The sequence below is a fragment of the Heterodontus francisci genome, chromosome 2, assembly GCF_036365525.1.
Source record: "Heterodontus francisci isolate sHetFra1 chromosome 2, sHetFra1.hap1, whole genome shotgun sequence".
Lineage (NCBI taxonomy): Eukaryota > Metazoa > Chordata > Chondrichthyes > Heterodontiformes > Heterodontidae > Heterodontus > Heterodontus francisci.
In genome coordinates, this window is record NC_090372.1 from 46,211,147 (window position 1) to 46,226,020 (window position 14,874).

The following is a 14,874-nucleotide window of genomic DNA, read 5'->3' on the forward strand; positions in this document are numbered from 1 at the left end:
GCATGCATTGCACATGATGCGGGTTATCAAACATCATTGAACCATCTTGGCAGAAACTGAGCCCAGCTTCTGACAGTACTACTAAGCCTTTATTCTACATGTTTCAAGTGCTGTTGTTTACAAATTGTAACAACTAGTATGGTAGCACTAAGTTTTTCCTGTTTAAAATTGGACAGTATATATTTTGGTTAATGTGCCAGTAAGCAGTACTGTAAATGTACTAGGAAGTACAGTGCTCACCATACAAGACACTTCTGTAATTTCAACACTTTAAACAAAACTCGCGTACACAAAAACAAAGTACAGCAGATGTTGTAAGTCTGAAATAAAAAACAGAAAATGCTGGAAATACTCAGCCGTTCAGACAGCATCTGAGGAGAGGGAAACAGAGTTAACATGACTTTTCATCACGACCTGAAACATTTACTCTGTCTCTCTTTCCACAGATACTGCCTGACCTGGGTATTTCCAGCACTTTGTTTTTATTAGCAGCAACCATTTAACTTCAAGTTGTCTCACCTGGTGAGGGACAAAGGCCAGAATGTTACACTGGGGCGGAGGCCCCGCCCACCAGCCAAAAAGTCAGTGGTGAGCCCCCTTCCACCAGGCCTGGAAGCCACACCGTAAGCTGAATTTTGTTCAGCTCCTGAGGTTGGGCTCTGTGGCTGGCTGGCTGGCGGCCGAGCCAGAGGTCGCACCCATAGCGGCCCACCATAGAGCCCAACGCCAGGATCGCTGGGCCCAATCTTCCCAGCAGCGGCGAGGCTCTGTGGCGTCCCAACCCGCCACTCGGCGGTGGGACCCAACTTTAAATATTTAAAGGTCATGAATAAATTAACAGACCTTTCAGTGCGATCATGCCAGCTGTGCGCAGTCTTGCATGTGAAAGCCGGCGCTCAAGCGCCTTCACTTTCCCGTCCAGGGAAAGCTGGTGCCACAGAGGTGGGGAAGGGGAAACAGGATTTGTAGTGGGGAGGGGAGGAAATGGGGTTGAATCTGCATGTGTAGTGTAGAGAGGTGGGAAGAGGTGACCTCTGCACTTTGAGAGGAGAGGGGGAACGTCACATATTAAATGCAAATGTTTTTTGGGGGGTGGGGGGGCACGGAGGGAAAGAGAGAATGGGACAGCCATTTATTTCCTTTGTGATTTTACATGCCCCAGGCCCTTAACTGGTCTCGGGTGGGACTTCCACCCCGAGGCAGTATGTCCCACCTCCAAGAGCTGCCAGCCAGCTCTCAATCCCATCAGCACCACTGGAAACAGTGGCCATTGCTGGGTCTGCATCCAGCGCAAGGTGCAGCAATGGACAAGGCCCCAGAATAAAAACAAGTGTGCGGAGCCTCACGGGGACAATCGGCTGGGCCCTGGCAAGGTGGTGGGGGGTGGGAATGTGCTCCAGTGGGGGTGGGTTGTGCCGTGGGGGGCCCTCCATGGGGTACAGGGTCCCTGATCAGGAGCGCCACCACCCCCACCCCCTGCCTGCAAGGAGGCCACCAGATTTTATTGGACAGCCTCCGGAGGTGCTGAGCAGCCCGCCCATCACTGGTAATATACCAGCAGCGGTAGGAGGAGGCCCTTAAGTGGCAATTCTTTGGCTACTTAAGGGCCGTAATTGGCCTGAGGCGGACAGGCCGTTTGTCACTTCCCCACCACTTGTAAAATTGCAGCGAGGGCAGGAAGGTGATAGGAACGGCACCCCCTGCCTCCCACTCAATTTTATGCACCCGCCCCACCCCGCTCCCTCGGTGGTTGTGAAATGCCAGTCAAAATCAGATTAGACACCAGCTAAGTAGTGCAGGTGGTAGTCTAAGACTGAACACATTAAACTGCTTTCGAAGCTTAAAATACCCAATTTTTCAAAACAAAAATAGTGAGTTTCAGATGATCCCAAATACTTGACAGATTTGTTACCGAAGCTGCATCAACACGTTGTAAAATTTGGTTATGTTTTCTTGGGGCCCTGGAATAGCAATGCAGGCCAGAAAACTCCAGGTTTGATTACATGCTATATTGCCGGACCTTAGTCGGGGAACAATTAACCCTGGGTAGTAGGGATGAGAGAGAAATTAGCCAGGGTTCTCCTAGTAATTATCCAGTGTTACCTACTGGAATGTCTAGTATGGACAGGACAAAGTTTGGATGTCAATGCCCTCCATGGATGAAATGGCTTCCAATTCTCACCATTTGGGCTCACTCATTAAGAATAACCACTTGGATGAGATAATAGATACTGACGGCTGGCTGTGGAACTGTACCCGAGCAAGTGTCAGCACCATCAGAAGAGATGGAAGATACAATGTAAGAAACTATCAGCAAATATGCATCAAAAATAGACATAAATAAACTTCACAATCCTTCTTCAGTGGCAGAAGTTCCTAGCCCTTTAGGTCAGCTCTACATTTGGACAAGGTTTTTGTCAAAAGTGATGGGAGCTTGATGAGAAACATTCAGTTCTACACAACTCCTGTACCAGTTGAAAGATTTGCATTTATTCTTTGTGCATGCACTGCTCTAACTAATGATGGTCCCTCAAATAGATGCTTCAAATACTTTACACAATGTGACACCTGACTGCATCAATCTGCACTAACCTCTAAATCCCTGTCAATTTCAATCTCCACCGATAAATTTTTGTATGAGGCAGGAATGACTTATGAAATCTCCCTCTCCTTTCTGCAAGTACAAAACCCTCTCCCTTCCCTCAGGGTATTTGGTCTTGGCATCCCTACATACCAAAAACAACTAATAGGGCAGTTAATCCTTTATCAATGTTGTTTTTAAATTGGAAGTGGAGAAGTCCCTCTCACTCTGCAAGGAGTCTCTCATACATCAAGCATATTTCCATTTATTTAAGCTCTATTTTCATAATTAGGTTAATTCTGATGGGATGGCAGCAAGGGGAGGAGGGGCTTGGGAGTGGAGGAGAGGAATTGAACTCTTGTTATCATGCCTAAAAGGCAAGTGCATTGCTATTTCCAGTGATGCTTTAGTTCTTCCTCCAGCCCCATAGCCCTCCTATCTCCACGCTTCTCTCATTCTGGCCTCTTGCTCATCCCTGATTTTCTTGGCCCTAATATCGACAGCCATGCCTTCAGTTTCCTAAGCCTTAAGCTCTGGAATTCCTTCCCTAAAACTTTCTGCCTCTCTACCTCTTGCCTCTTTAAGATGCTTCATAAAACCTACCTATTTAACCATGCTTTTGGTCACCTGTCCAATTATCTCACGTGGCTTGATGTCAAATTTTGGTTGTCAAGGCTCCTGTGAAGGACTTTACGGCTGTTTACTACATTAAAAGCGCTATAATAAATGCAATTTGCTGTTGTTATTATCAGTGATTTCGTCACAGTATGACATGGACTTGCACCTGCAACCTCCACACTCCTGGTCTTCCTCGTCAGAAATGATGATCACCAAGCAAGGATTAACTTCCTAAAGCAAAAGGAATGTGGAATAAGAACAGGAGAGTCAGAGATCACGTACACTCTCTTTTGGTCAGATTTAGAACGCCATTCAGAGGGCGAGGGGGAAAAAAAACAAGGCTTGGTTTTGATTTGGAATGTACATGTTCAGGAGCCATTCAAGATTCATTTGTCAAGGCAATTACAATTTTCCCCAGGGTTGACGGTGAGTTCTTGTATATACAAAGGCACAAGTTCATTAATTGCAGAGCGTGATGGGGCCCCCCCTTTCATTAATATTTAGTTTTTTTTTTTCTTTTTTGTGTTTATTTTATTTTGGTTTGTTTCTACTGTACCTACCCACTGTTTTTTCATGTTTGTGCTTGGGACCAGGTTGCTCAGTTTTCTGTCCATTAACATCCTCTCTGTACTAATGCTTTGTCTTTCACCACACCATTAACATACCGTTTGCCTTTGTTCAATGACCTTCTGGTCAGCTATTCTCTGTGACCTTCTCCTATCAACGCCTTCTCTTTTGTTATCTCTTCCCACCCCCGCTTTACTTGCTTAAAACCTTTTACATTTCTAATATCTGCCAGTTCTGATGAAGGGTCACTGACCTGAAACGTTAACTCTGCTTCTCTCTCCACAGATGCTGCCAGACCTGCTGAGTATTTCCAGAATTTCCTGTTTTTATTTCAGATATCCAGCATCTGCAGTATTTTGCTTTTATTTATGTTCATTAACATCGCCTGGAAAGATCCTAGCGGCAGCTAACTATTTGACTTTGGGATACCTCGTCAAAACAAAGGACTTCCACATTCGCTTCTCAGTCTAAGTTTTTTTTATTAATTCCTTCTATTTCTTTGTCACAGCTGTAAACAAAAATCCCTTTCCCCCCCCCCAGTTAACCAGTTTTGGGATGTATGTGTATGGGCTAGGATATTAAAAATACAGGGCTTTAATATTTCAATTTGCATATTTACTTCATTACTGGTTAAGACTTGGTTTATAATAAATGGATAATATTGTTGTTTATTAAAGAAACCTGTCTGGTGTGCTTTATTCTGGGGTCAAATGGAGTATCTAATTGACTGTTTCGTTAAGTGGGAAAATTTATTGATATGTTGTGACCTGTGGAGAAGTGGGACTGAATTAATAGTGCACTCCTCCCGCCTTGGTCAGAACAACAAGAACAGGAGTAGGCTGTTCAGTCCTTCAAGCCTGTTCTGCCATTCATTGAGATCATGGATGATGTGCAACCGAACCCCACATATCAGCCTTTGCCCCATATCCAGTCAGTAGATTTTTGTTAAACTATTTCAGTTCTAAAATTAATTGATCCAGCATCAATTGTCGTTTGCGAAAAAGAGTTACAAACTTCTACCACCCTTCGCATGTAGATGTGTTTTCTAAATTTCACCCTGATATTTTAATAAACATACAAAGAGAAATGTCGAAATTTTAAACTCACTGATGGTGAGACATTTATCTGTGCAGATTTGGTTCTATGTGTTATTAATGTAAAACATGTAACACCAAACAGGTTTTAACCATGTACCCTGTACTTATTGAAGTTGTTTGCCAACAGTTACATGGAATATCCAATCATTCCGCATGATGACAAAAGCGTGGCTAATGAATTATGTTGAACCATGAAGGGATCTCCACTGGGGAATATTTATATCTATCTTACTAAGCAATCATTCTTCTAGTAGTAACAATTTCTTCCATTTAAGATAAAAAAGGGACAAAATAGATAAGAATTATTCTGCCAATATTTTCAAGTGTAGTCAATTCCCTGTCGCAATTTACTCCACTTTTTGTCTGGAAATCACTGACTTATGCCAGAATATCATTGTGTGGCAATCTGCAAACCTCCAACAACTCATCCAAAAGGATAATTTGAGTGAGCCTCGACAATGAGCTTCAGCAAGTTATCTGACCAATGAATCAGTTCAGCTCTTGCAGACACTATCACGCATCAGTATTTCCACAAAAGTCGACAGGAACCTGATTAATTTTTATTCTACCTAGCTAAGGGGCACTGAGACAACAGAAACAAAAAGATAGCTTCCCACTAAGAAAAGTTGTTAGTTACCTGTAGGATTAAAAACACAAAAGATTGCTTCTTGCAACAGATTCACATCCCTGGTCTGTAAGCAACTCCAAACGATTAGCTTTGTTTCCTGCCTGGGATCAGATTTAATGGTTTCTAACATCCGAATAGGCCACAAGTCTTCCTGCACAAAAGGGTAATAAAGCTTCTCCTCCACATGTTTGGTCTTAACCTCACATCTCTTCTCATTATTATAAGAAAAAGAATACAGCATTATTCTAGTAACACTGCTATATGTATACAAGGTGGGAATATGGGTTCAGACAAGTCAAATGATAGTCAAACCATGCCCAGCCAGTAATACGCAAATTAACGTGACTACCAAAAACACACAAGTAAATATTAAATTAGTCTTATGATTTGTAATGATAGATCTCCCTATCCATCACAACATATTTTATCACCAAGTTGCCAATCTCAGCCAAAATCATAAGACACAACACAAAAAACAAAAAATGGAGAAAATATGTATAAAAAAACTATTCTGAGATTGCCCTGAATTTTAACCCAACAAACTCCTCTTAATGAACATAAATGGGAAAAAAAAACATTCAGCATGTCAAACATCATCTGCGAGGAAAGGACAAAGATTAGGTTAACCTTTTTCCAGTTTTGACAAAGGGTCATAGACCTGAAACATTAACCTAACCCCTTTTTTCTTTCTCATAGTTGCTGCTTGCCCTGCTTATGTTTCCTGTATTTTCTGTTTACAGTTCCAAGTTACAGGAACTGCAGTATTTTGCTTTTTGCATTCCATCATGGCAAGTCCTATTTCAGTTTGTGAAAAGGGAACAAATATAAGATATAATTCATATAAAATCACATTCTATGGGAGTAGTAATAAATCCACATTGCTGCTGTTTTCAGGTGACAATTAAAGGCCCTGCATAAAAAGCTTTCATCCATATCCCAAGGCTGTTAGCATATTAATTAAGAAGTCATGGATGCTGTAGTTCCAGCGCAACTCATTGCCCTTACATAGTTTACAAAAGCTACAGTACATTTTGCAGGCAAACAGCGATTGGTAAATGTTAGTCAACGGAACAATGAGACACTGGTAAATGTTCACTTACAGAATTGCAGTGCAAAGAAAATACAGCATACCACATGAAATGCAGCTTTTCAGTCAGCATCATCAGAAGACAGAACTCTCTGGTGTGTCCATTAGATCACAGATCTTCAGCGTGTCTTAAGCACAAAAGGTAAACGTCTGGGAACAAAGAAAACATCAATCATTATGTTATCAGATGACAATATAAAAATGTATGGCAATGAATTTTCATTGTACGTTAAGGATCGTATCATCAGTGTATGAGCAGGATACTAGTATCATCCCTAGTCTATGTTAAAAAACATAGAACCTGAGTGGCCATTACAGTGTACAGCAACTTATACTTGTATAGTACCTTTAACATAGCAAATTATCACAATGTTGCTTTCAGGAGGGATGGAATCCAACAATAAAGAGGAATTAGGAAGAGAGTTGTGCAAGGTGATTGAAGAGGCATGTTTGAGCAGGCTTTTGTAGGAGGAGAGGAGCAGCATGAAGGCAGAAAGGGTTAGGAACAGAATTTTGATGATATGGATGGCTGAGAGTTCTGGATTAGTTGGGAGTCATGAAGCTGGCAAGGGTAGTATTGGAAAAATCAAGTCTGACGTTGACAAAGGCATAGACAAGGGTTTCAGCAAAGCTAGGTGGTGTGGTAGGGGTGAAGGTGGCTAATGTTTCTGTGGTGAAAATGAGATGCTCCTGGTGACGAGCTAGTTATGTGATTGGAGCTTAGATCAGACTCAAACATGATAAAGGGGAGTCGGTGGACGTGGTATACTTGGATTGTCACAAGGCTTTTGATAAAGTCCCCCACAGGAGATTGGTTAGCAAAATTAAAGCACATGGGATAGGAGGTAATATACTGGCATGGATTAAGGATTGGTTAACAGGCAGAAAGCAGAGAGTAGGAATAAACGGGTCACTCTCACGCTGGCAGGCTGTGGCTAGTGGGGTACTGCAGGGATCAGTGCTTGGGCCCCAGCTGTTCACAATATACATCAATGATTTAGATGTGGGTACCAAATGTAGTATTTCCAAGTTCGCGGATGACACAAAACAAGGTGGGAATATGTGTTGTGAGGAAGATGCAAAGCAGCTTCAAGGGAATTTGGACAGACTTAGTAAGTGGGCAAGAATGTAGCAGATGGAATATAATGTGGAAAAATGTGAGGTTATCCGCTTTAGTAGGAGGAACAGATGTGCAGAGTATTTCTTAAATGATAAGAGATTAGAAAGTGTGGGTGTACAAAAGGGACCTGGGTGTCCTCGTCAATAAGTCACTGAAAACTAACATGCAGGTGCAGCAAACAATTAGGAAGACTACTGGTATGTTATCCTTCATCACAACAGGATTTGAGTACAGGAGTAGTGAAGTCTTGCTTCAATTGTATAGAACTTTGGTTAGACCGCACTTGGAGTACTGAGTGTAGTTTTGGTCCCTTTACCTTAGGAAGGATATTATTGCCATAGAGGGAGTGCAACGAAGATTCACCAGACTTGTTCCCGGGATGGTGGGACTGTCCTGTGAAGAGAGATTGGGGAAACTGGGCCTGTATTCTCTTGGGTTTCAAAGAATGAGAGATGATCTAATTGAAACCTACAAAATACCTAAAGGAATAGACAGGATCGAGGCAGCCAAGATGTTTCCCCTGGTTGGGGAGTCTAGAACCAGGGGACACACTTTCAAAATAAAAGGGAAACCATTTAGGATAGGGACGAGGAGAAATTTATTTACTCAGAGGGTTGTGAATCTTTGGCATTCTCTACCCCAGAGGGCTGTGGAAGCTCAGTCATTGAGTATGTTTAAAGCAGAGATTTACAGATTTCTAAATACAAATGACATAAGGGGATATTGGGATAGTGTGGTAAAAGGCAGTGAAGTGGAATATCAGCCATGATCATATTGAATGGCAGGGCAGGCTCTATGGGCTGAATGGCCTACTCCTGCTCTTATGTTCCTATGAACACGGCACGATTTATGTGTACTGTCAAGTTAAACCCTGATTGAGTTAGATATAGTTCTTGGGTCTAAAGGGATCAAAGGGTATGGGGCGAAAGTGGGAACAGGCTACTGAGTTGGATGATCAGCCATGATCATAATGAATGGCGGAGCAGGCTCAAAGGGCCTACTCCTGCACCTATTTTCTATGTTTCTATGTTCACTGGGGAGGGGATGGACTCGGGCGAAAGTGGTTTCTGTTGATAACCAAAATTGATGGGTTTGATTTCAGCAATGTTTAGTTGAAAGATGTTCTGATTGATGGACAGTATCAGACAGCATGGCAATAGTTGTGAAGTCAAAGGTAATGGTGGAAAAGTAAAGCAGGGTGTTGTCGGTTGAGAGTTATTATTGCAGACTGCTTCTATTAGCTGTCATTGAAATTAAACAAAAATACAAAACATGTTTCTTTACTTATCTTATGTCAACCTTTGAAAAATTATAAATTCCTAGTTTAGAAAATTCAACAAATCTTTTAACAACAGAAACACAAGTTTTGTGCTACCACCCACCATCTTTATAAATTACAGTACGTTTGGTGGAAAATTAGAACTTGATATAGCACTTTGAAATCATTTACAATCTTGCCAGGCTATTCCATAATTGGATCAGGATTTACAGGCTAAAAATAAATGATTTACAAATCATTTACATGCCCATAGAAATAATTTATCAAAAATTTGAAATGAACAAGCACAAAGATTTTAAATAGTTTTGAAACATTATATAGAAAAATACAGAGCCATGGCAAGAAAGCAGGGCAATGTGGTTAATTTTGGATTGTTACAACAGAACTGGCACAGGCACAACGGGTCAAAGTAGACTTAAACAAAAATATTTTTATAGACTGAAGGAAGATAATTCATAGGCGAACAGAGACTGATATCACGCACAAGGCAACAAAAGCTGCTACGAGAGCAGCTAAAATTTCAATGGAGGAGGTAACTCTTGGTTCAGTGGTAGCACACTTGCCTCTGAGTCTAATTCTCTCTCCAGCGACTTGAGCACAAAAATCCAAGCTAACTCTTCAGCGCAGTACTAAAGGAGTGCCACACTGTTGCACGTGCCATCTTTCAGATGAGACGTTAAACCAAGGCCCTGTCTGACCTCTCAGATCAACATACAAAATCCTTCGAAGATCATCAGTGGAGTTCTCTCTGGTGTCATGGCCAACATGTATACCTCAACCTACACAACAGTGATTGTACATCAAAAATATATCATTGGCTGTAAAGAGGGATGGGTGTCCTGTGGTCGTGCAAGGAACTACAGAAATTTTAAGTTAGTTAAATGTAGTATTTTTGCATGTGGACAGGATCAATGCTAAACAATCCTGTATTTTTTTTGTATTCATTTACTGGATGTGGGTGTCATTGGAAAGGTCTGAATTTATTGAGCTTGAGAGGTAGTAGTGAGTCACCTTGAACCACTGCAGTCAGTGTGATGAAGGTACACTCAGAGTGCTGTTAGGTAGGGATTTCCAGGATTTTGACCCAGTGGCAATGAAGGAATGGCGTTATATTTCCAAATCAGGATGGCGTGTGACTTGAAGACTTGCATTTATATAGCGCTTTTCATGACCACTGGACATCTCAAAACGCTTTAAAGCCAATGAAATACTTTTGAAGTGTAGTCACTGTTGTAATTGTGGAAATATGGCAGCCAATTGTGCGCACAGCAAACTCCCACAAAACAACAATGTGATAATGATCAGGTAATCTGTTTTTGTGATGTTGATGGAGGGATAAATATTGGCCAGGATACCAGGGTTAGTCCCCATGCTCTTCTTCAAATAGTGCCATGGAATCTTTTACGTCAACCTGAGGGGGCAGACTGGGCGTCAGTTTTACATCTCATCTGAAAGATGGCACCTCCAATGGTGCAGCACTCTCTCAGTATTGCAAAGGAGCGTCAGCCTAGATTGTTGTACTCAAGTCCTGGAGTGGTACTTGAACCCGTAACCTTGAGACTCCGAGGCGAGAGCGACCAACTGACCAAAAGCCATGGCTAGCACAGCCACCTGGAAGGGAGCTTGGAGGTGGTGGCATTTCCTTGCACCTCCTGCCCTTGTCCTTCTAGCCTGTAGAGTCTGCGGGTTTGGAAGGTGCTGTTGAAGGAGCATTGGCAAGTTGCTGCAGTGTATCTTGTAGATGGTACACACTGCAGCCATGCTGCGCCACTGGTGAAGGGAATGGATGTTCAAGGTGATGAATGGGGTGTCAAACAAATGACTGCTTTGTCTTGGATGGTGTTGAGCTTCTGGAGTTTTGTTGGAGCTGCATTCATCCATAAAGTGGAGAGTATTCCCTCACACTCCTGACTTGAGCCTGAATAGGTGATGGAAAGACTGAGTATTCAGGAGGTGAATCATTGTCCACTGAATACCCAGCTTCTGACCTGCTCTTGTAGCCACAGTATTTATGTGGCTGGTCCAGTTAAGTTCATGGTCAATGGTGGCCCGACCCCCGACCCCCACCCGCCAAGGAAAATAATGGCGGGGTATTTGATGATGTAATGCCATTGAATGTCAAGGGGAGGAAGTTAGACTCTCGCTTGTTGGAAATAGTCATCACTCAGGTCTTGTGTTACTCGCCACTTCGAGGCCTATAGCCTTTGTTGTATCCAGTGGACTCAGTTGTTTCTTGATATCACGTGGAGTGAATGGAATTGGTTGAACAGTAGCATCTGTGGGGATCTCAAGGAGGCAGAGATAAATCATGCACTTGACACTTCAGGCTGAAAATAATTGTGAGTGCTTTAGCCTTGTCTTTTGCAGTCACATGCTAGGCTCCACCCTCATTCAGGATGGGGATGTTCATGGAGCCTCCTCATCCCATTTATTTATCCACCGCCTTTCACCACTGGTTGTGGCAGAACCGCAGAGCTTCAATCTGATGCACTGATTGTAGAATTGCTTAGCTCTCTATAGCATGCTGCTTCCACGCTTAGCATGCACGTAGTCCTGTTGCAGCTTCACCAGTTTAGCACATTAATGACAGGTATACCTTGTGCTGCTCCTGGCATTCTCTTCCACGCTTTTCATTGAATTAGGGCTGGTCCCCTGGCTGAATGGTAATGGTAAAGTGAGGGACATACCAAGCCATGAGCTTAAAAGATTATGTTGGAATACAATTCTGCTGCTGTGTCTCATTGATGATCACTTTTGAGCTGCGAGAACTGTTCTGAATTCGAGTTAACAGGGTGGTAGCACCACACACAGCTATGGAGGGTGTCCTCAATGTGAAGATGGTACCTCATCTCCACAGGAACTGTGCAGTGGTCACTCCTACCAATATTGTCATGGACAGATACATCTGCCACAGGTAGATTTAGATTTAGATTTAGAGATACAGCACTGAAACTGGCCCTTCGGCCCACCGGGTCTGTGCCGACCATTAACCACCCATTTATACTAATCCTACACTAATCCCGTATTCCTATCACATCCTCACCTGTTCCTATATTCCCCTACCACCTACCTATACTAGGGGCAATTTATAACAGCCAATTTACCCATCAACCTGCAAGTCTTTTGGCTTGTGGGAGGAAACCGGAGCACCCGGAGGAAACCCACGCAGACACAGGGAGAACTTGCAAACTCCACACAAGCAGTACCCAGAATTGAACCCGGGTCGCTGGAGCTGTGAGGCTGCGGTGCTAACCACTGCGCCACTGTGCCGCCCCAAGATTGGTAAAGACAAGGTCAAGTAGGTTTTTCCCTCATGTTGGTTCTCTCACCACCTGCATATGCTAAGTCTGACAACTATGCCTTTCAGGAGTCAGCCAGCTCGGTCAGTAGCAGTGCTTCTAAGCCACTCTTGGTGATTGAAGTCCCCCCCACCCAGAATACATTCTGTTTCCTTGCTATCCTCAGTGCTTCTTCCAAGAGGTGTTCAACATGGAGCAGTACTGATTCATCAGTGGAGGGGAGGCAGCAAGTAGTAATCAGTAGTAATGAGATTTTATTGCCCAAGTTTGACCTGGTGTCATGAGACGTCATGGGGTCCAGAGTCAATGCTGAGGATTCCCAGAGCCACTCCCTTACGACTGCACACCACTGCACCACCACCTCTGGTGTATCTGTCCTGCTGGTGTGACAGACCTTACCCAGGGATGAATATGGAGAAGTCTGGGACGCTGACCGAAAGCTATGAATCCGTGAGTATGACTACGCCAGGCTTTTGTAAGATCAACTGGGCCGGGTGTGCCTTTGTCATGTGAGTCCAATGCCTAGTTCGATGCAGGGTGGTCCGTTCACTTTTATTCTTATTATTAATTGTAGCAGTTTTTTGATACAAGTAAGTGGCTTGCAAGATCATTTCAGAGGGCAGTTAAGTGTCAATCATATAATAAAAGCAAAATACTGCAGATTTTGGAAATCTGAAATAAAAACAGAAAGCGCTGGAAAAACTCAGCAGGTCTGGCAGCATCTGTGAACAGAGAAGTGATCTTGCATCAGAACATGAAGTGTCAATCACATTACTGTGGGCCTGGAGTCAGTTAGGCTAGACCAGGTAAGTGTGGCAGATTTTCCTCCCTAAAGGACGTTACTGAACCAGGCAAATTTAATGACAATCCAGTAGTTTTACTGTCACCATTACACATTGCTACCATATCGAATACTGGATTTCTATTCCAGGTATATTTAATTAACTGAATTTAAATTCCCCAGATACTGTTAAGGAATTTGAACTCATGCCTCCGTATCGTCAATCCAGGCTGCTGGATTACCAGTCCAGTAACATAACCCGCTACATCATGAAGAATTTAAGTGTCAAGAAGGAAAGAGAGCTCTATTATTGTGTGTAATGCAACAACATGCATTCATATAGCGCCTTTAACTTACGAAAATGGCCCAAGGCACATCAAGGCAAAAAATGACACCAGGCCAAAGGAGAGACTAGAAGGGGAGACGCAAAGTTTGGACAAAGAGGTAGATTTTAAGGAGGGTCTTAAAAAGCAAGATAGAGAAGTAGAGGGGCTTTGTTTTGGAGGGAATTCCGGAGCTTAGGGCCTGGCAGGAAGGAAAGGCGATGCGCAAGAGACCAAAGTTGGAGAATTATAGGGTTGGAGGAGGTTAGAGATAGAAAAGCAGTAGAGACCCAGCAGAGATCCAGCTGAGCCTAGGATGACCCTGTAGCAATAAAAGGAAAAGCACTACTGCTAGTTATGGTCATGTGAGATCGAACGTTAGGCAGCCAGGCCTTTCACGAGTTGTGTGTTTTGCTCTCTGATCCATGAAGACAAGATTGTTGTATTGTGCAGGACCTGATGAGGAAAATGCATCGAAAATAGAGGCAAGTACAGTTATTGAGGCAAGTACAGCACCTGTGGAAGAGTCTGTCACTCTAGTATTGGCCTTTATAGCCACTCCAGGCGCTGCTCCACAAACCACTGACCACTCCCAGGCGCTTACCCATTGTCTCCCGAGACAAGGAGGCCAAAGAAGACGACGACGACAGTTATTGAGCAGATCTGAAGTGGTTGCCAAAACAGTAGGATTGGAAGAGGGCACTGGTGAGAGAGGTTGAAGAATGACAGGAGTCTGTATTATTCGTGACAGGAAAAACGGCCATTTGAAGAACAGGACCACATGTTTAGAGACTCCAGATAATCATACAGAAAATTGTTTCCTATAATTATAAAAGTTCTGATGTTTTTGGAAACTTGCCAAAACATTGCAGTGCATTTTTATCATGCAGTTTCTTCAACTTCAGCTAACATGACATTTATTTCAGTTCAATAGTTGACTGGATAAGCGTATACCTGATCCAACTCTAGAGTTTCAAAAAAAAAAAAACATTTTGCATAGTACTCATTCCTTTTTTGTGTGCACGTGTATGCATTCCCTATCTCTTAATATCATACATGTGAACAAAAAAAGTGTTCCCAATTATCCCATTTTCATGAGCTCAGCACAGCTACCAGGTGCAGTAAATATATCTGCTTTGTTGCTAAATCTCATCTTTTGAATCATAGAAGTTTACAGTACTGAAGGCAGCCATTTGGCCCTGAGGAGGACCCTATTGGACAGTAGTGAGGCCTTTCTTCCCTTTCTCACACCAACCATCCTGTGGTCTAATAGTGATATTGCCAATTAATGCCAACCCAATTTTGTGCTTTAGGCTTGCCCATTACAAACTGACTTGTGCCTGTCCACACCCTTATAACCAACTTTGAACCCATCGGTTTGAGCTGGTTATGAACCTAAGCCTGCAAATTTTTTTGTACACTACCACCTTATAAAACCCAGAGCTGAGGAGACACAGTGTTCCTTACTTAGATGATAATGCAATGTACTAACTA

General features: G+C 42.9%; 1 protein-coding gene across 7 annotated transcripts in view; it reads right to left on the reverse strand.

Annotated features, from left to right (window-relative positions):
* atxn1a (ataxin 1a) overlaps positions 1-14,874 on the reverse strand; it is a 389,870-nt gene that overhangs the window by 153,712 nt on the left and 221,284 nt on the right. For 6 of the 7 annotated variants that reach the window (XM_068057805.1, XM_068057797.1, XM_068057777.1 and 3 more), the window contains one exon: positions 6,623-6,728. The gene's annotated coding sequence lies outside the window, so the exon portion shown is untranslated. Of the gene's footprint in view, positions 1-6,591; positions 6,729-14,874 lie in introns of all 7 variants that reach the window. The other variant, XM_068057787.1, reaches the window with a different exon arrangement.